Source organism: Lytechinus variegatus, chromosome 10 (assembly GCF_018143015.1).
Source record: "Lytechinus variegatus isolate NC3 chromosome 10, Lvar_3.0, whole genome shotgun sequence".
NCBI lineage: Eukaryota > Metazoa > Echinodermata > Echinoidea > Temnopleuroida > Toxopneustidae > Lytechinus > Lytechinus variegatus.
Genome location: NC_054749.1, coordinates 18,120,492 through 18,133,687, shown reverse-complemented (window position 1 = coordinate 18,133,687; position 13,196 = coordinate 18,120,492).

Sequence of the window (13,196 nt, the reverse complement as noted above, 5' to 3'; positions counted from 1 at the left end):
TGATCTGTTGAACAGTGTTAACATGGTAGGCCTCGTTATCATTGGATATCAAACATAAACTATGATGGTACACATTTTTATGCATCTATTAATGGGAAAAAATCAGATTAGAAATGGAAAAAGGGAATTATTTAGCATCATTTTTCTTTTTATTTGATTAAAATCTCAAAATAGTTCAAAGACCAAGTAGAAACTGGACCGATTGGCCCAATTTGCCATTCCTTTTTTTTTTACTTTTATTTATTTATTTTTTAAATGTGTATCAAAGGAGTTCAATAGCATCAGGGGCAGATCCAGGATTTTCAAAAGGGGGGGGGGAGTTTTGTCGGAGGAAAATTCTGACACGCAAAAAAAAATTCAACCACAAATCAAGGATAAACAAAAGGTCTTCAATGTCAAAAGAGGGGGCAACCCTCTTTTTTAATGGCATTTTTACATTCCAAATTTAAATCTTGCTTTTCAAAGGGGGAGGCACAGGGGGCACGTGCCCCCCCCCCCCTGGACCCGCCAGTGAATAGCATGAATGAATATGTTTTGAGACCAAACTTGAGTAAAATTCAATAGAATTTCTTTATGTAAAGGTCATTAAGTCATTATACTATTTGCAATAATTTTCCATTGAAAACAGTAATAATATTCAAAATCGCAAAGGGTAACTGTTGTCTTGCGTTACTGTTTTTTATATTTTTATTCATGCTATTATCTCTTTAACTCTAAAAACAGAGAGTACAAATTTACCAAATATTGGATAGAAAGGGAACATGCGTGTTTGCTGGATAATTTTTTTCTTCTCATTGTTGGGAGAATGCATGTTTGAAGGGTACATTTTAACGCAACATTGCGTAAAATGTACAAATATTTGGTATCTTTTTACCTAACAAACATGACTATTCCCATTTTACCAAATATTGGGTAAACCTTTTGTTTTTGTTTAGAGTGTTGTTTTGGCATCATATTGGGATGTAATCTCGCTTCGCACCTCGAGGCGCGGAAGCAAGATTAGCGAAAGCCCGGTCCAATGATCTATTTTCCTATTACTATGATGCAGATATCTCCCCGTGAGGACAACATGCATTAATTATAGACGGCTGTCTTTGATCAGAGGACCTTGCTGGAGGATAAACCATAAGAAGAAGAAGAAAGAATCGGGTGTTCGTTCCCTGGTGTATTATTATCACACGATTACTTTCAGCAAGAATGAACGCCATAATAACGTTTGTCTGCTTCTTAATTAAACCCGCTTATCTCATTATACATTTTATATCCTTCGAATTCGATAATAATAGTGTGCGTGCGTGTGTGTGCTATCGGGTGTGCGTATGTAATGGTGTGAAGGGTGTGTGTGTATAAAAGGCATGAATGTAAGGGGGTTCTGGTGCGTGTTTAGATGTGGGGCGTCGGATAATTATGACATTTTCGATATTATGAGGTATTTTGAATGATATCTTAAATAACATTACCAAAAAATATATGTTTGACCAATAGTACGTCCATAGGCGGCGGAAGCGGGGGGGGGGGGGGAGGGGGGACGCGCCCCCCTATTTTGTTGTTGATAACTTTTTTTTTACTTGCTTGCTTGCTTGTCTTCAATTTTTTTCCTGCGTCCCTATGTTCATAATTACAATAAGGTCTGAAAAGATTTTATTGGATTAAACATGATGATTTATCATTCCATAATACACTCCGCCATCCAACTTGCATTTTACTTTCATTATTGTATAAATATTTGGTAAGGTCCAACCGTGTTTCAAAAATAGTTGAGTAGACCTTTTTATTTCACATAGCTTCAACTGCATTCACTTTTGTCATATACATGTACTACTAATCCTGTATTTTGAAGGTTTCCTTATTAGTTGACAATTAGCGAAGGTTTTTTTGTAAATGGAAAAATATCTTGGTCTGAATTAAAAGGTTCAGTTGATTTGATTAAAATCATCTTCCAAACAAATGCAACTGAAATCGTTGTAGACACCGTCCTCTTTTAGCTACCCTTCTTATTTCAAACGGCATCAATACTGTCCTGGATGGATGGTTGTTTACAACTTTGGATATCATTACCTGAAGAAAAACAAAATAATAATCCCACATTAGCTTACACAGAATGAAGTCCTCTTTTTGAGGTTTAATGAGAAATATCAAATATTGGAGAAGCAAACCAATATGTAGGCCTAGGAGATTTAGGATGACAAAATGGTAATTTGATTTTGATGCCGGGGATTAGGACAAATATGGCTTGATGCTGGCGATAACAAGAAGATCGAACTCGATTATTTGACCTAATTAACATGATATCTCTATAATCAAAACAAACTGAGATGAATATACGAGATGCTCAAATCGAGTGCTGCGATACGTAAGGGAGAGAGGGGGAAAGGGGAGACACATACATATAGACAGAGAGAGTGGGGGTATACTGTAAAAACTGTCATGTTCAAATTGACACCAATTGGTGTTAATAGAGGACCACATCCGGAGGTGTTAAAAGTTACACCCCAGAGATTAAACATAGCACCAAAGAGTGTAAATGTTACAACAAAAGGTGTTGTAATAACACCTATAGGTGTAAACCTAACACCACCAATTTAACACCGGTGTAAAATAACTGGTGTGGTCCTCTATGTACACCGGTTAACACCACAGTTTTTGCTATTTGGGAGAAGGGAGAGTGAAGCAAAGAACCCATCCCCTTTTACAGCACTCTCCCTTCCTTTGCCTTTTACCCGCGCACACATACACCCCTACACACCGTCATCACCGTCTCAAACAGATACCTACCTTCAAAAGACTCTCGCACGTGGGCACACCCACATCCTCGCAAAGAACTGTGGCATGGTGTCATACCTTCAACGCCAACATTGTAAGCACTGCAGACTATGTTTAAATAAATCGTCAGGGAGTTGTCATGGAATAAACAAAAAAAAAAGAAGGTCAGCGCTGTCTATTTGCCACAGTAATTTGCAAGAATAATATGAAGACCAGAGCAACTGTTACACACGCATGTAGCGTGAACGGCTCGCCACACTCGAGAGTAATTTCACTGTCTTCCACAGCAAGTCCGCTCCATCTGACTTCAAGAGAAACAGATTGGTTTGCCTTGACCGTAACACGACTCGCTGACCATCAAGAGTGTTCTAAACTGAATTAAAGGAATTGGATAATCTGAGGAATCGATGAATATTTGAGAGACAACTGGATCATGCGACCAACGAGCTAAGATAATTGTGAAATTGTGATGGGCCGAGTTGTCTTGGAGTGGTCTCCCCTTGGTGGCAAAGTTCATTGAAATTCATGAAGTTCGGTTGAAAGGTGCAATGTTTTATAATAACGATTATCTGGATGGGTTAAGGATGTTATGCATCTTAAATTGTCTTTGATAATGCTTTGAGTCTGATCTGAATAGAAATTGCAGATCAACAGCTCGAAGGTCGGAAACTTTGTTAGTGACATAGATGTGATACAAAAAATATAACTAGTTTCCGGCATAGTTACATTCGTACAGAAAGCTCATGGCCTGATAACAAGTCGGCAGTAATACTAGACGATGATATGCTAACTTGGCAAGGGTATCCTGAAAACGATTTATTTCCTTTTTAGTTGCTCTCAATCTTCACTTTATTCTTATTACTGTCATTATTTTGATTGCCTGTTCTCTCTTTCAATTTCATTTGATCCTGTATAAAACAGGTTTATTAGAATGAGGATAATATGGTACACTTTTAAAAATAAAATCCCGGGTCAAATAAGGAAGTCAAATGGGTTCTTTTAACAAAAACAGCATAGTGGGCACATTTCGTTCCAAGTAAAAAAAATAAGAAGAATACTCGGAATATTAAGATCCGATGTGACAAAGAAAAATATCAAGATCTAAACTAGATGTGAACTTGTCGGACTGTATACCAGTTGGTGTTTGACCTTGAACACAGGGGGTTTTATTGATTGTTGCATTAAGCTTTTCCACTTATCGTTTGCAAACTTTTGTGGCAACCGTGGTACATTTTTTTGCCGATTTGGAAATCGAGATTAAAAATTCCTGCCTATCAAAGGACTTGCCTTTCTCACCTCGCTCCCCGAATGTCCTCCTAGACCTTGGGTCAAGTATCCGTATAGACGCCAGATTCATCAAAAAGAGAACACCCATTCTAACTTAAAGATAAATTCCAGTTTTGGTAACGATCTGAAAATGACTTTTAACAGAATCTAATATAATGACCACCCAAGTGTCTGTTTGTATGAATAAAAAGTATGTGCCAAAGGATTCTGGAGGAAATTGTGTAATTGCAGAGAAATCAGCAAAATAAGCGCGGATTCGGTCACTTCCGTCGGGTCTTTATTCCAGCAATAATAATACACTGTCCCACGTGTGCCTATCTGTGTTGGTTATCTTCAGTGTGAACATTTTTCAGCGTATAGATTTCAAGATTTCACAAAGTTCAGTTTATGTAACTGTACCAGATCTAGATCCTCGATGATATACTGACAATTAAGCCTGGTTTTACAGACTTTCTCATGAAATCAGTCTTTTCTGCAACTACTGGAATTTCTCTTTAATACCTACCGTAACCAATATGTCGTTAATCTTTCTCTCCATCATCTCTTCCACTAACCCCCACCCACTCCCCCTTCTATCTCTCTCGCCCTCTTGTCCACCCCCCCCCCTCCTCTCTTACTCTATCTAGAAGCAGCTAAGTGGAGTAATTCATCCAGTGTTATTTCATTTTTAATTATGGCTATTATCCTCAAAGTACACAAGAGTCATGCCAAATTCAGTGTTTAGAAGTGTTTAGGTAAATTCTTTCGCCGCGTACGTTGTGTACTACATATTCACTTACCAATGACCATAGAGTAGACCTATCTCGATGACGTAACAAGCCTTGCTTGTCCAATCTCACTGCTTTAACACTGTATTTCTTTTATCTCTTTCACCTTGAAAGCAAGCATGACAAAAATAATTTGTACAGTACGAATTATTTTTGTCATGCTAGGTTTCGAGGTGAAAGAGATTTTAAAAAAGAAGTAAGTATTAGATAACAGAAAACTAACGCTAACGAAATTGCTGAAGTGCACTAATTTTTTTTTTCGTTTTCCTTCACTTTATTCATCTTTAAAAATTCAACTCATCGTTCAAACTTTCGATTTCTTATATTCATCTATTGCGCTCTTGCTCTCTTCTTCTGTCTCTCTGTCTGTCTCTATCTCTCCTTTTCTTATTTCCTCTCTTCCTCTATCACCATTCCACATTATTGTAATTCAGGATGCTATCATGTATTCAAAGATATACACTTCAAATACTGTGCGGCGTGGAGGGGCATCCTCCTATTACAATGGATAAGACGACGTGTCGAAGGTAGCGACGAAGGTGGTGGTCGAATGTGAGAATAATGATCAGGGGATCGAACGGGACACATCGATCCGACTCCTGGGCAAATGTTTGGCAGACGGCGAGCGGGATAATACCGCATTATTTGCTTCTCTCTCGCAGGTTTCTCTGTATCAATAGTGGGGACTCTTTTGGGAGCTTCACCTGACATTGTGACCGAGAATGAATCCTAGCAGCACGGCCATGCCCGAGTTACACCAACGAAACCCTTTGCAAAAAAAAAAAAGACGGGATGGGATGGCGTTGAATAGAATATTTGGTCAGTCTCGGATAGGTTTTGCCAGTGTGACCGAATCATCAAGCAAAAGACATTATAGACCATAGTTTTTTGCTAAAATGTTTCGTTAACAAGCGCTTATCCAAAGTCTAGACATCAAGGGTATAGTAATTTTGAACTTGGCAAGCTGCGAGATCTTGCCATGATTGTGGGTAAGCTAGGAAATCTTACCATTAAATATTGAACTTGGCAAGCTTTGAAACCTTTTTGATGTTCATCACTTTCTGATTTTGGATTATCTTTTACTCCCACCTTTTGGTTGAGTTTTATACATGTATACAGTAATTACAGAAAATCAATAGTGGTCATCTCAGGAGGCTGACACACCTATTGCTTTATGTCATTCAATTATGGTAATATTGTGACATTTATTGATGATTTGCGAATATGAATACGGTGACGCTACTCGATTATTTATTAAACCACGAAATACCGCATATATACCTGTCTTTGTATCTTTGTTGTGTCTAAACTTTGATAATCTCCACGATGCTCGTTTTGATAAATGCATTATATACCGCAATTACAAGTCTACTGTTAAACCTCGACATGTCGAAAATGACGATATGATAAGGATGTATGACCATCATTGCAAGGTTTAAAAAACAAATCACATGTAGAAGTACAATCATGGACGACTTACGAAAATTTTGCGCTGGAATTCACTTGTGGGGTCGTATATCCAGCTATTGCCATGGCTTTAATTGGATATTATATAGCGCCAAGGAGACACAGGACAGATAGACATGCAGTGGGATAACACGTTCACATATAGGAGAATGAGAGAGGGTGGGTTAGAAAGGTGAAATAGATAAATGGAGAGAGAATAGGAGAAAGGGGAGAGTGTGCGTCTGTCAATAAAACATGAATTCGTGCTCACGACATCCTCTGGGTAAATGACGACGCTCCGGATGTAAATACTGAGAAATATGACGTTTTCATCATGACTTCAGATCAATGTAACCCGAGGCGAAAATGTCAGTCTGCAAACCGGAGAAATTCTGAAAATAAATAAAGTTCTATAGATGATGACCAAACTGTAATGAAATAAGTTCTGTCAAAGATAAATGCTACATGTATTTCTGGTAAAGATTTCAAAATAAATTCGTACAGAATCAAATTAAATGACCACCAGAGTGTTTGTGGGTATAAACTAAATATGTGCCTAAGGACTTTGGAGGATAGTGTGTAATTGCTGAGAAATTGGATAAATAAAGGAAGGTATTCCAGCCAGATGATTAGTATTTTTGGCAAACAATAATTATTTGTTACCTTTATCTTATAGATAACAATCAGATATCAATACCATCTTGTGATTTCCTTTATTACTGTGATATGACATAGTGTCTTTTATTTAAATGACAAAGTTTTTTCACTTTAGGGTGAGTAAGGCGCCACTTGTGGCATTGTATGTCCATGAGTTTTATATCATTAAAGGAGGAATAGAATATAATTTCTTTGCTTGTTTTATCTCTTAACTAAAGCAAAATTAACAAACCAACGTCGAATAACGTACATAAAACGATAAATTATACCCCTCCGTTGATTTCATAATTGCTGTCGTATTTTCTCAATATTACTGAACTCGTCACATTCACTCTTAAATAAATATCACTTTTTCTTTGTTCCACATCTCTGAAAAAGAAACCATACTTTAGGTAAATTAGATTATCTTATACGCGACTTCATATCTTTTATCATAATTTTCAACACGAAAATTTTTAAAATACATGTTTTCACAAAACGGAATTGGCCACAGTAGCCCCACTTAAACTCCGGTTAATATAATCCTCTTCACGGGGACGTGGGTTCCCCAGGGATATACCTTTCCTACCTTGCAGTTCAAATCCAAGTGACAGCCGTTTCATCAAGTCACTGACCGATAATTGCAATTCTGTAGGTGGAACACTTTAGCATCCTATTGGGTAATTTGCAAAACAGGTTGTCGGCTAACACAAGTCACTCGGTCAATCTTTCACAACTTGTTGTTTTGAGTGAATGTTATAAACATAGCAGTAGATGCCACATGAGGTGGCATAGTAAGCCTTGCTCAATAATATCACATAAAAGGTCTTTCTAAGGAGGTTAAGCACGTGCCGTATTGCCGACCTTCAGGTGAATACGAAATTTATTTGTTTAAAATGTGATAATATCTTGTAATACAAAGTATACAAAAATGCTCAATGTGTTTTTTCCTGTTGGTTAATTTATTCTTCTCTTTCTTAAACTTTTCCTCCTTCCTCCCAGGTCTGTCTTCTCCTTCTTTTTTTAGTTTAATCTTTTTCGTCCCTTCTTCTTCTTCTTTTCTCCATTTTCTTCTCCATATTCTTCTTTTTCTTATTCATTCTTTCTTCTTGTTCGTCTCCTTTACCTTTTACACTACTCCTTGCGAACATCAGTGAAATATTTGTTAATACAGCAAACATTGAACCTGTGTATCAACAATGTACACTCTTAAATTGTTGGGCAACATAACTGTCCACACAACAATTGTTAAAAATTTATCCAATTCTGGGTATATTCTACCAACACTGTTGGTTTAAAACTACCCAGAATTGGATAAAGGTTTAACCAATCGTTGTGTGGATAGTATGTTGTCCAACATTTTTTAGAGTGTAGGAAGTATGTATTTTCTTTCTTACTCGTGGATTCAACAGTACCTCATGTACGATGTTGAACATGTCCCAGATATGCATATTTATATCTTTTAAGAATTTTGATCACGCTGACAATGATACACACTCGAGGTGTGTTATCAGAGATACCTTACAGAGAGTTGTCGAAATACATCCCATCCCTCATCACTATCAATCGTACTGAGAGTTAATTTGAGATCACCCCCTGATTTAGAGGACCCGGTCACGTTTAGTGGTCTTTGAGTTGTAAGAAGTAGAAGCTCTCGTCGAAGGAGGATCACTTTTGAAGAGGGTGATGTGACTTGAATAACGATTAGACAAATCCCCTCTCAACTCGCTAGCTACAGCCAACAGGAATACACTTCTTTCCTTCTTTATTCCAATAGACTGGTACACGATTCTTGACACTTAAGATCTGGTGCTTTTTTCAAAAGAATATTCAATTTTGATGGTATTTCTAGATAGACGTGGTAGGGAAGAATGAACAAAGAATGGCTCTGTATCCGAAACCTATAATACGAAAGGAAATCCGGAAAACCCAAAATAATTTGAACCTAACCGTAAATGTATTTTTTTCTGTGCTGACTTGATCATGCGCAGATCAATAATTTATCTGACTTGTTGGTCCACTATGACTTCTACCTTGATTTCGAAAAAATATCCCTTCTGATCCATCTGTCAGGTACAGTAGAAAAAATAAGAGAATAAACAGCAAAACAAAATGCATGTTATTCCTCATTAATGTAATTATAAACTAATATTTCAGGGTAGCAGACATACCGCAGTGTGCACTGGACATTTACAACGTAAGTCGACGAGTCATCATTCTGAGCATACGGATTCATATCTGTACACTTTTATTCATAATGTCAGACCAAAATGGGGTCTGACATTATGAAGAAAAGGGGTGTGACATTATGAGGTCTAATAATGATTGATACGATGATGAGAAAGAAAGGTTCGTGATAAGTAATATATAGGTCCAAGTAGTGTTTTGTTAAAAATATTACTTCCGACTATGAGTTAAAGAGGAAATCTTTATTTGCAAGAATGATTAAATATTTGAGAAAGTAAATATGAATACCAGGGGAGTGTTTCATGAAAGGACTTGTCGGACGTTTTATCCGACAAGTCCCATTTTATCCGACAGTTACTATAGTAACAGTGCATCACAGCCAATCAGAATCAAGAAAAGATGTCAGATCTGACAACTTGTCAGACAAAAATGTTGATGAAACGCTCCCCAGGTGTACTTAGTAAAAACAAAACTTAATACAGAATCATGTGATTCTTCATAAGTTCACCACCTCGACCTTGGAAGACCCCACCATTCCTTATATTAGACAATTCCAGTGTTTTAGGAGCATATTGACGGGTCGTGTGGTACGGTGGTTAGAGCATTGGACTCATAATTGCAAGGTTGTAAGTTCGAATCCCAACTCTGCCATTGTCTCCACTTTGATAAAAAGGCCCGAGAGTGATATCTGTCGTCTATAACGTCAGCCACTATGACTGATTAACCTAGACGTAAAAATGTTTCATAGGTAATTGGTTATTTACCAGCTTGGCGTTTAACCAGCAAAATGCTGTCCTGCCGAGTTCCTACCGGAGTTACCACAAACAGAAACAGAAATATTCAAACTGATCATCGTCCCATTAACCGACTTGTTGTCTATCATAGCTAGTAAGGCGATTGATATAGACTGAGAATACAATGTTTCTTCACCTATAGGAACATTAAGTCTGGAAGGATGTTCGCTTCTTCCTTTCGGCATTGGAACGTCAAGATTGACACACGGTTGTCCTGTGTTATCATCCCCTTCACTGCTCAACCGAAGCATATTGGCACAATTCAATCGATCTCTCTCTTAAGTAAACACCTTGCTACCGAGACCCATTTGATTTTATGTCGTATTCTTTCTCTTCTATTTCCTCTGTCATTCCCTCTCTCTTTCTCTCTTCTTCTTCTTCTGCTGCATGTATATACCTCTGGTTCACATCAACAGTTTTCTAGAAGTTCTCTCTGTTTTCCTCCCTTTCCTCTGGGTTAGACCTTACCCCTTATCCGTACATGCACATACTATACTCTCCTCCGATCCAATCACTGTTTAAGAGTTTTAACTCTCTCTCTCTCTCTCTTATACTTTGACTTAACCTTACCCTAATAACTCGAAAATATTTCTTTTCGGGTCTCTCCCCCTGGCCACAAGGATGATTATTTGCCATTCATCTGTTGTAGTTAAGTCGTTCATGCTTCTTATGCCATCTCATGAATACTCATGAATAACACATTTCGACCTACAATTGCTGTGAACTCTGTCCCTTTTATTCAATTACAGGCCACTATCTCCCCCTTTTCACATGAATCCTCTTTCCTGTTTTTCTTTGTACGTTTCTTTCATCATATACATGTATTCCCTCTCACTTTCTCTCTCTCTCTCTCTCACTCCCTCTCACGCTTTCCTCTATCCTGTTTCTTACCCCCCCCTGCTCTCACTTTTAAAAATGGCTACCCCAATTCTTATCTTGTTCTAGCTCTCCTTCATCAACTTGTTTGTGCACGTCGCCCATTGTACTTCACCACTAGCTATCCCAACAACCGGATACTCTGGCATAGCATTAGCATCGATCCTTCACCCGACACTTCTTCTTTCCTGGCCCCCTCGAGATATTGCCACGTGACCTGATGGTTAACACCTGACCGTGATTCCATTTAAGTGTGGCGTCAGCCAGACAGTCTATCGCCCTGTTGTGTAACGATTCGATCCCTGACACCCTTCTCGATTTGACCTCAAACTCAACAAATCAATGCGTTTATTAATCATCCATTGGCAGTTTATTGCTCCGAACTGATGAGTTAAAGATATTTTGAAGTGAAATAGATAATTCTCTCGTGATTATTATGAAATCCAATACCTGTTCAGAGGTGTGATTGACGAAAAATATAAAGAGGTAATGTGAATACGAATCTTGAATCTTATTTTATATTAGGGCCTTGAGCATTAATTTTAATAAAAATGGAAAAGACGCTATATAAATCATATGTATTATTATTATTCGTTACATCTCAGCATTTGCGTCACATTTTCGGCCCTTTTATGTGATGTTTAAGCCGTTCTTTGATACCATTATAAGGGGGCTCTTTTGTCGTGTTTCCAAAGATAGTGAAAATAATTTTGTTTTAAAGAATCTAATTTTACTTGGAAATGTTACGTCCCCCACAAAATATTTGTCTACTTATTTGTTGTGTTATTATTGAGAGATCCATCCCCCTCCCCCGTTTGAAAAAAAAAACACATCGCTTTAAAGAAAAATAGATTTTATTTGAAAATGGTACTGGACTTAAACAATATTTCTCGTTGTCTGAAAATTGATAGCATATGAAAGGGCCCTTGAATATACATTTTGTTGAACACGTGGGAAGGGATATAGCTTCTGTAGGAAACACTACTAAATTCAAGTAAAATACACACCTGAACGATCGATATACTGCCTCTTGGCTTGATTAGGTTTCTAACGATTTCCCCCAGGACACTGATCGGTTGTGATGAGTGGAGGTGGAATGCCCTAAGCAAGATGGAAAATTCAAGGCTACATCACCTCCTTAACTTTATCCGTGTTTCCTTGCGATATTGATCTTTTGTCGCGCGTGTCATTTATGCGCAATTAACCATTCTGTACAGATAAAAGTATAGACGAAGCAATATTGATCTGTGTTTATCGATAATTCTTTAAATTCATTTCTTCCATGATAGATGGTATATTTTTTTTCTTGCAGATACCTTTTTTCAGACTATTCCTGCACTTCTATAAGCAGTTGACGTTTACGATATTTCATAATGTATGTGTATGTATTATTCGTTCTTAAAAAGTGATCTGCGAAATAGGGCGGTTATTGTGTCCGACCATTAAAATTATCAATATCCCCTAATATATTCTAACTACTAAATCAGTTGATTTCGACCATTTTGATTGGGAGTGAATGCATATTAAACATACTTTCCATACTTTTTAAATTAATATTTTTGAAGAAAGTAGCCTTAGTTTTGTCGTCAGTGAATCACAATAAAAAATGGCTTTTAGGTAGGTATATAGAGAGGGGGAAAGAGAGAGGAAGAAAATAGGCTTGCAATGTGCATAATCATCATGATGCCTTTTCCAAAAACATATTCATTCAAGTTCACGGGGGTTACAGTATGGTCAAAGTAATTACCCTCAAATGTTTTTTTTTATAATATTTCATTGGAATTTCGACTTCAAACAGAGTTTCAAGTCATCACAGGAGTTCTTTAATAGATCAAGTGGTTCGATTGTATGCATGCAAAGCAAAAATCATATTGTATGCTGTTGTTGTTCTGATTAAACATTTCAACAAGTTCTAGAAATGTTATGGCACGTGTCTGCATTCATTTGAGTCCAGGCATAAATGTGCACGAAGGATACAATGATTTTTTTTTTCATTTTTAAAACAGTATACTGAAAGTTTGCAACTTTATGATCGAAATGTGATCAAAACAAAATGTGTGTAGTATGTTCACTGCTGGTATCATGGTAGTGGAGGTAAAATACCATTAACCCATGCAGTAGCTATCGCACTACCGTAGTCAGTATGGTTATTTTCTGCGAGTACAGGAATGACCAAAGCTGGCTCTAGTGGCTCAAATACACCAAGAAATGAAGAAATGGATGAGGAGGGGAAAACAGTGCCATGATGCAGTCAAATCCAGGCATTTGTTTAGAAGACTTTGTTTTTGCAGGGCCTCTGCTGTGGTTTACAGAAGATTCGCGGTTTCCTTCTCAAACCTTAGCTAGCTGTATAATAGGCATTTTAAACAAAGTTTTATGCAGCTTTTATGCACTATACGTGAGGGAGTGAGGACTTCGCTTGAATTGCCACTTATATACG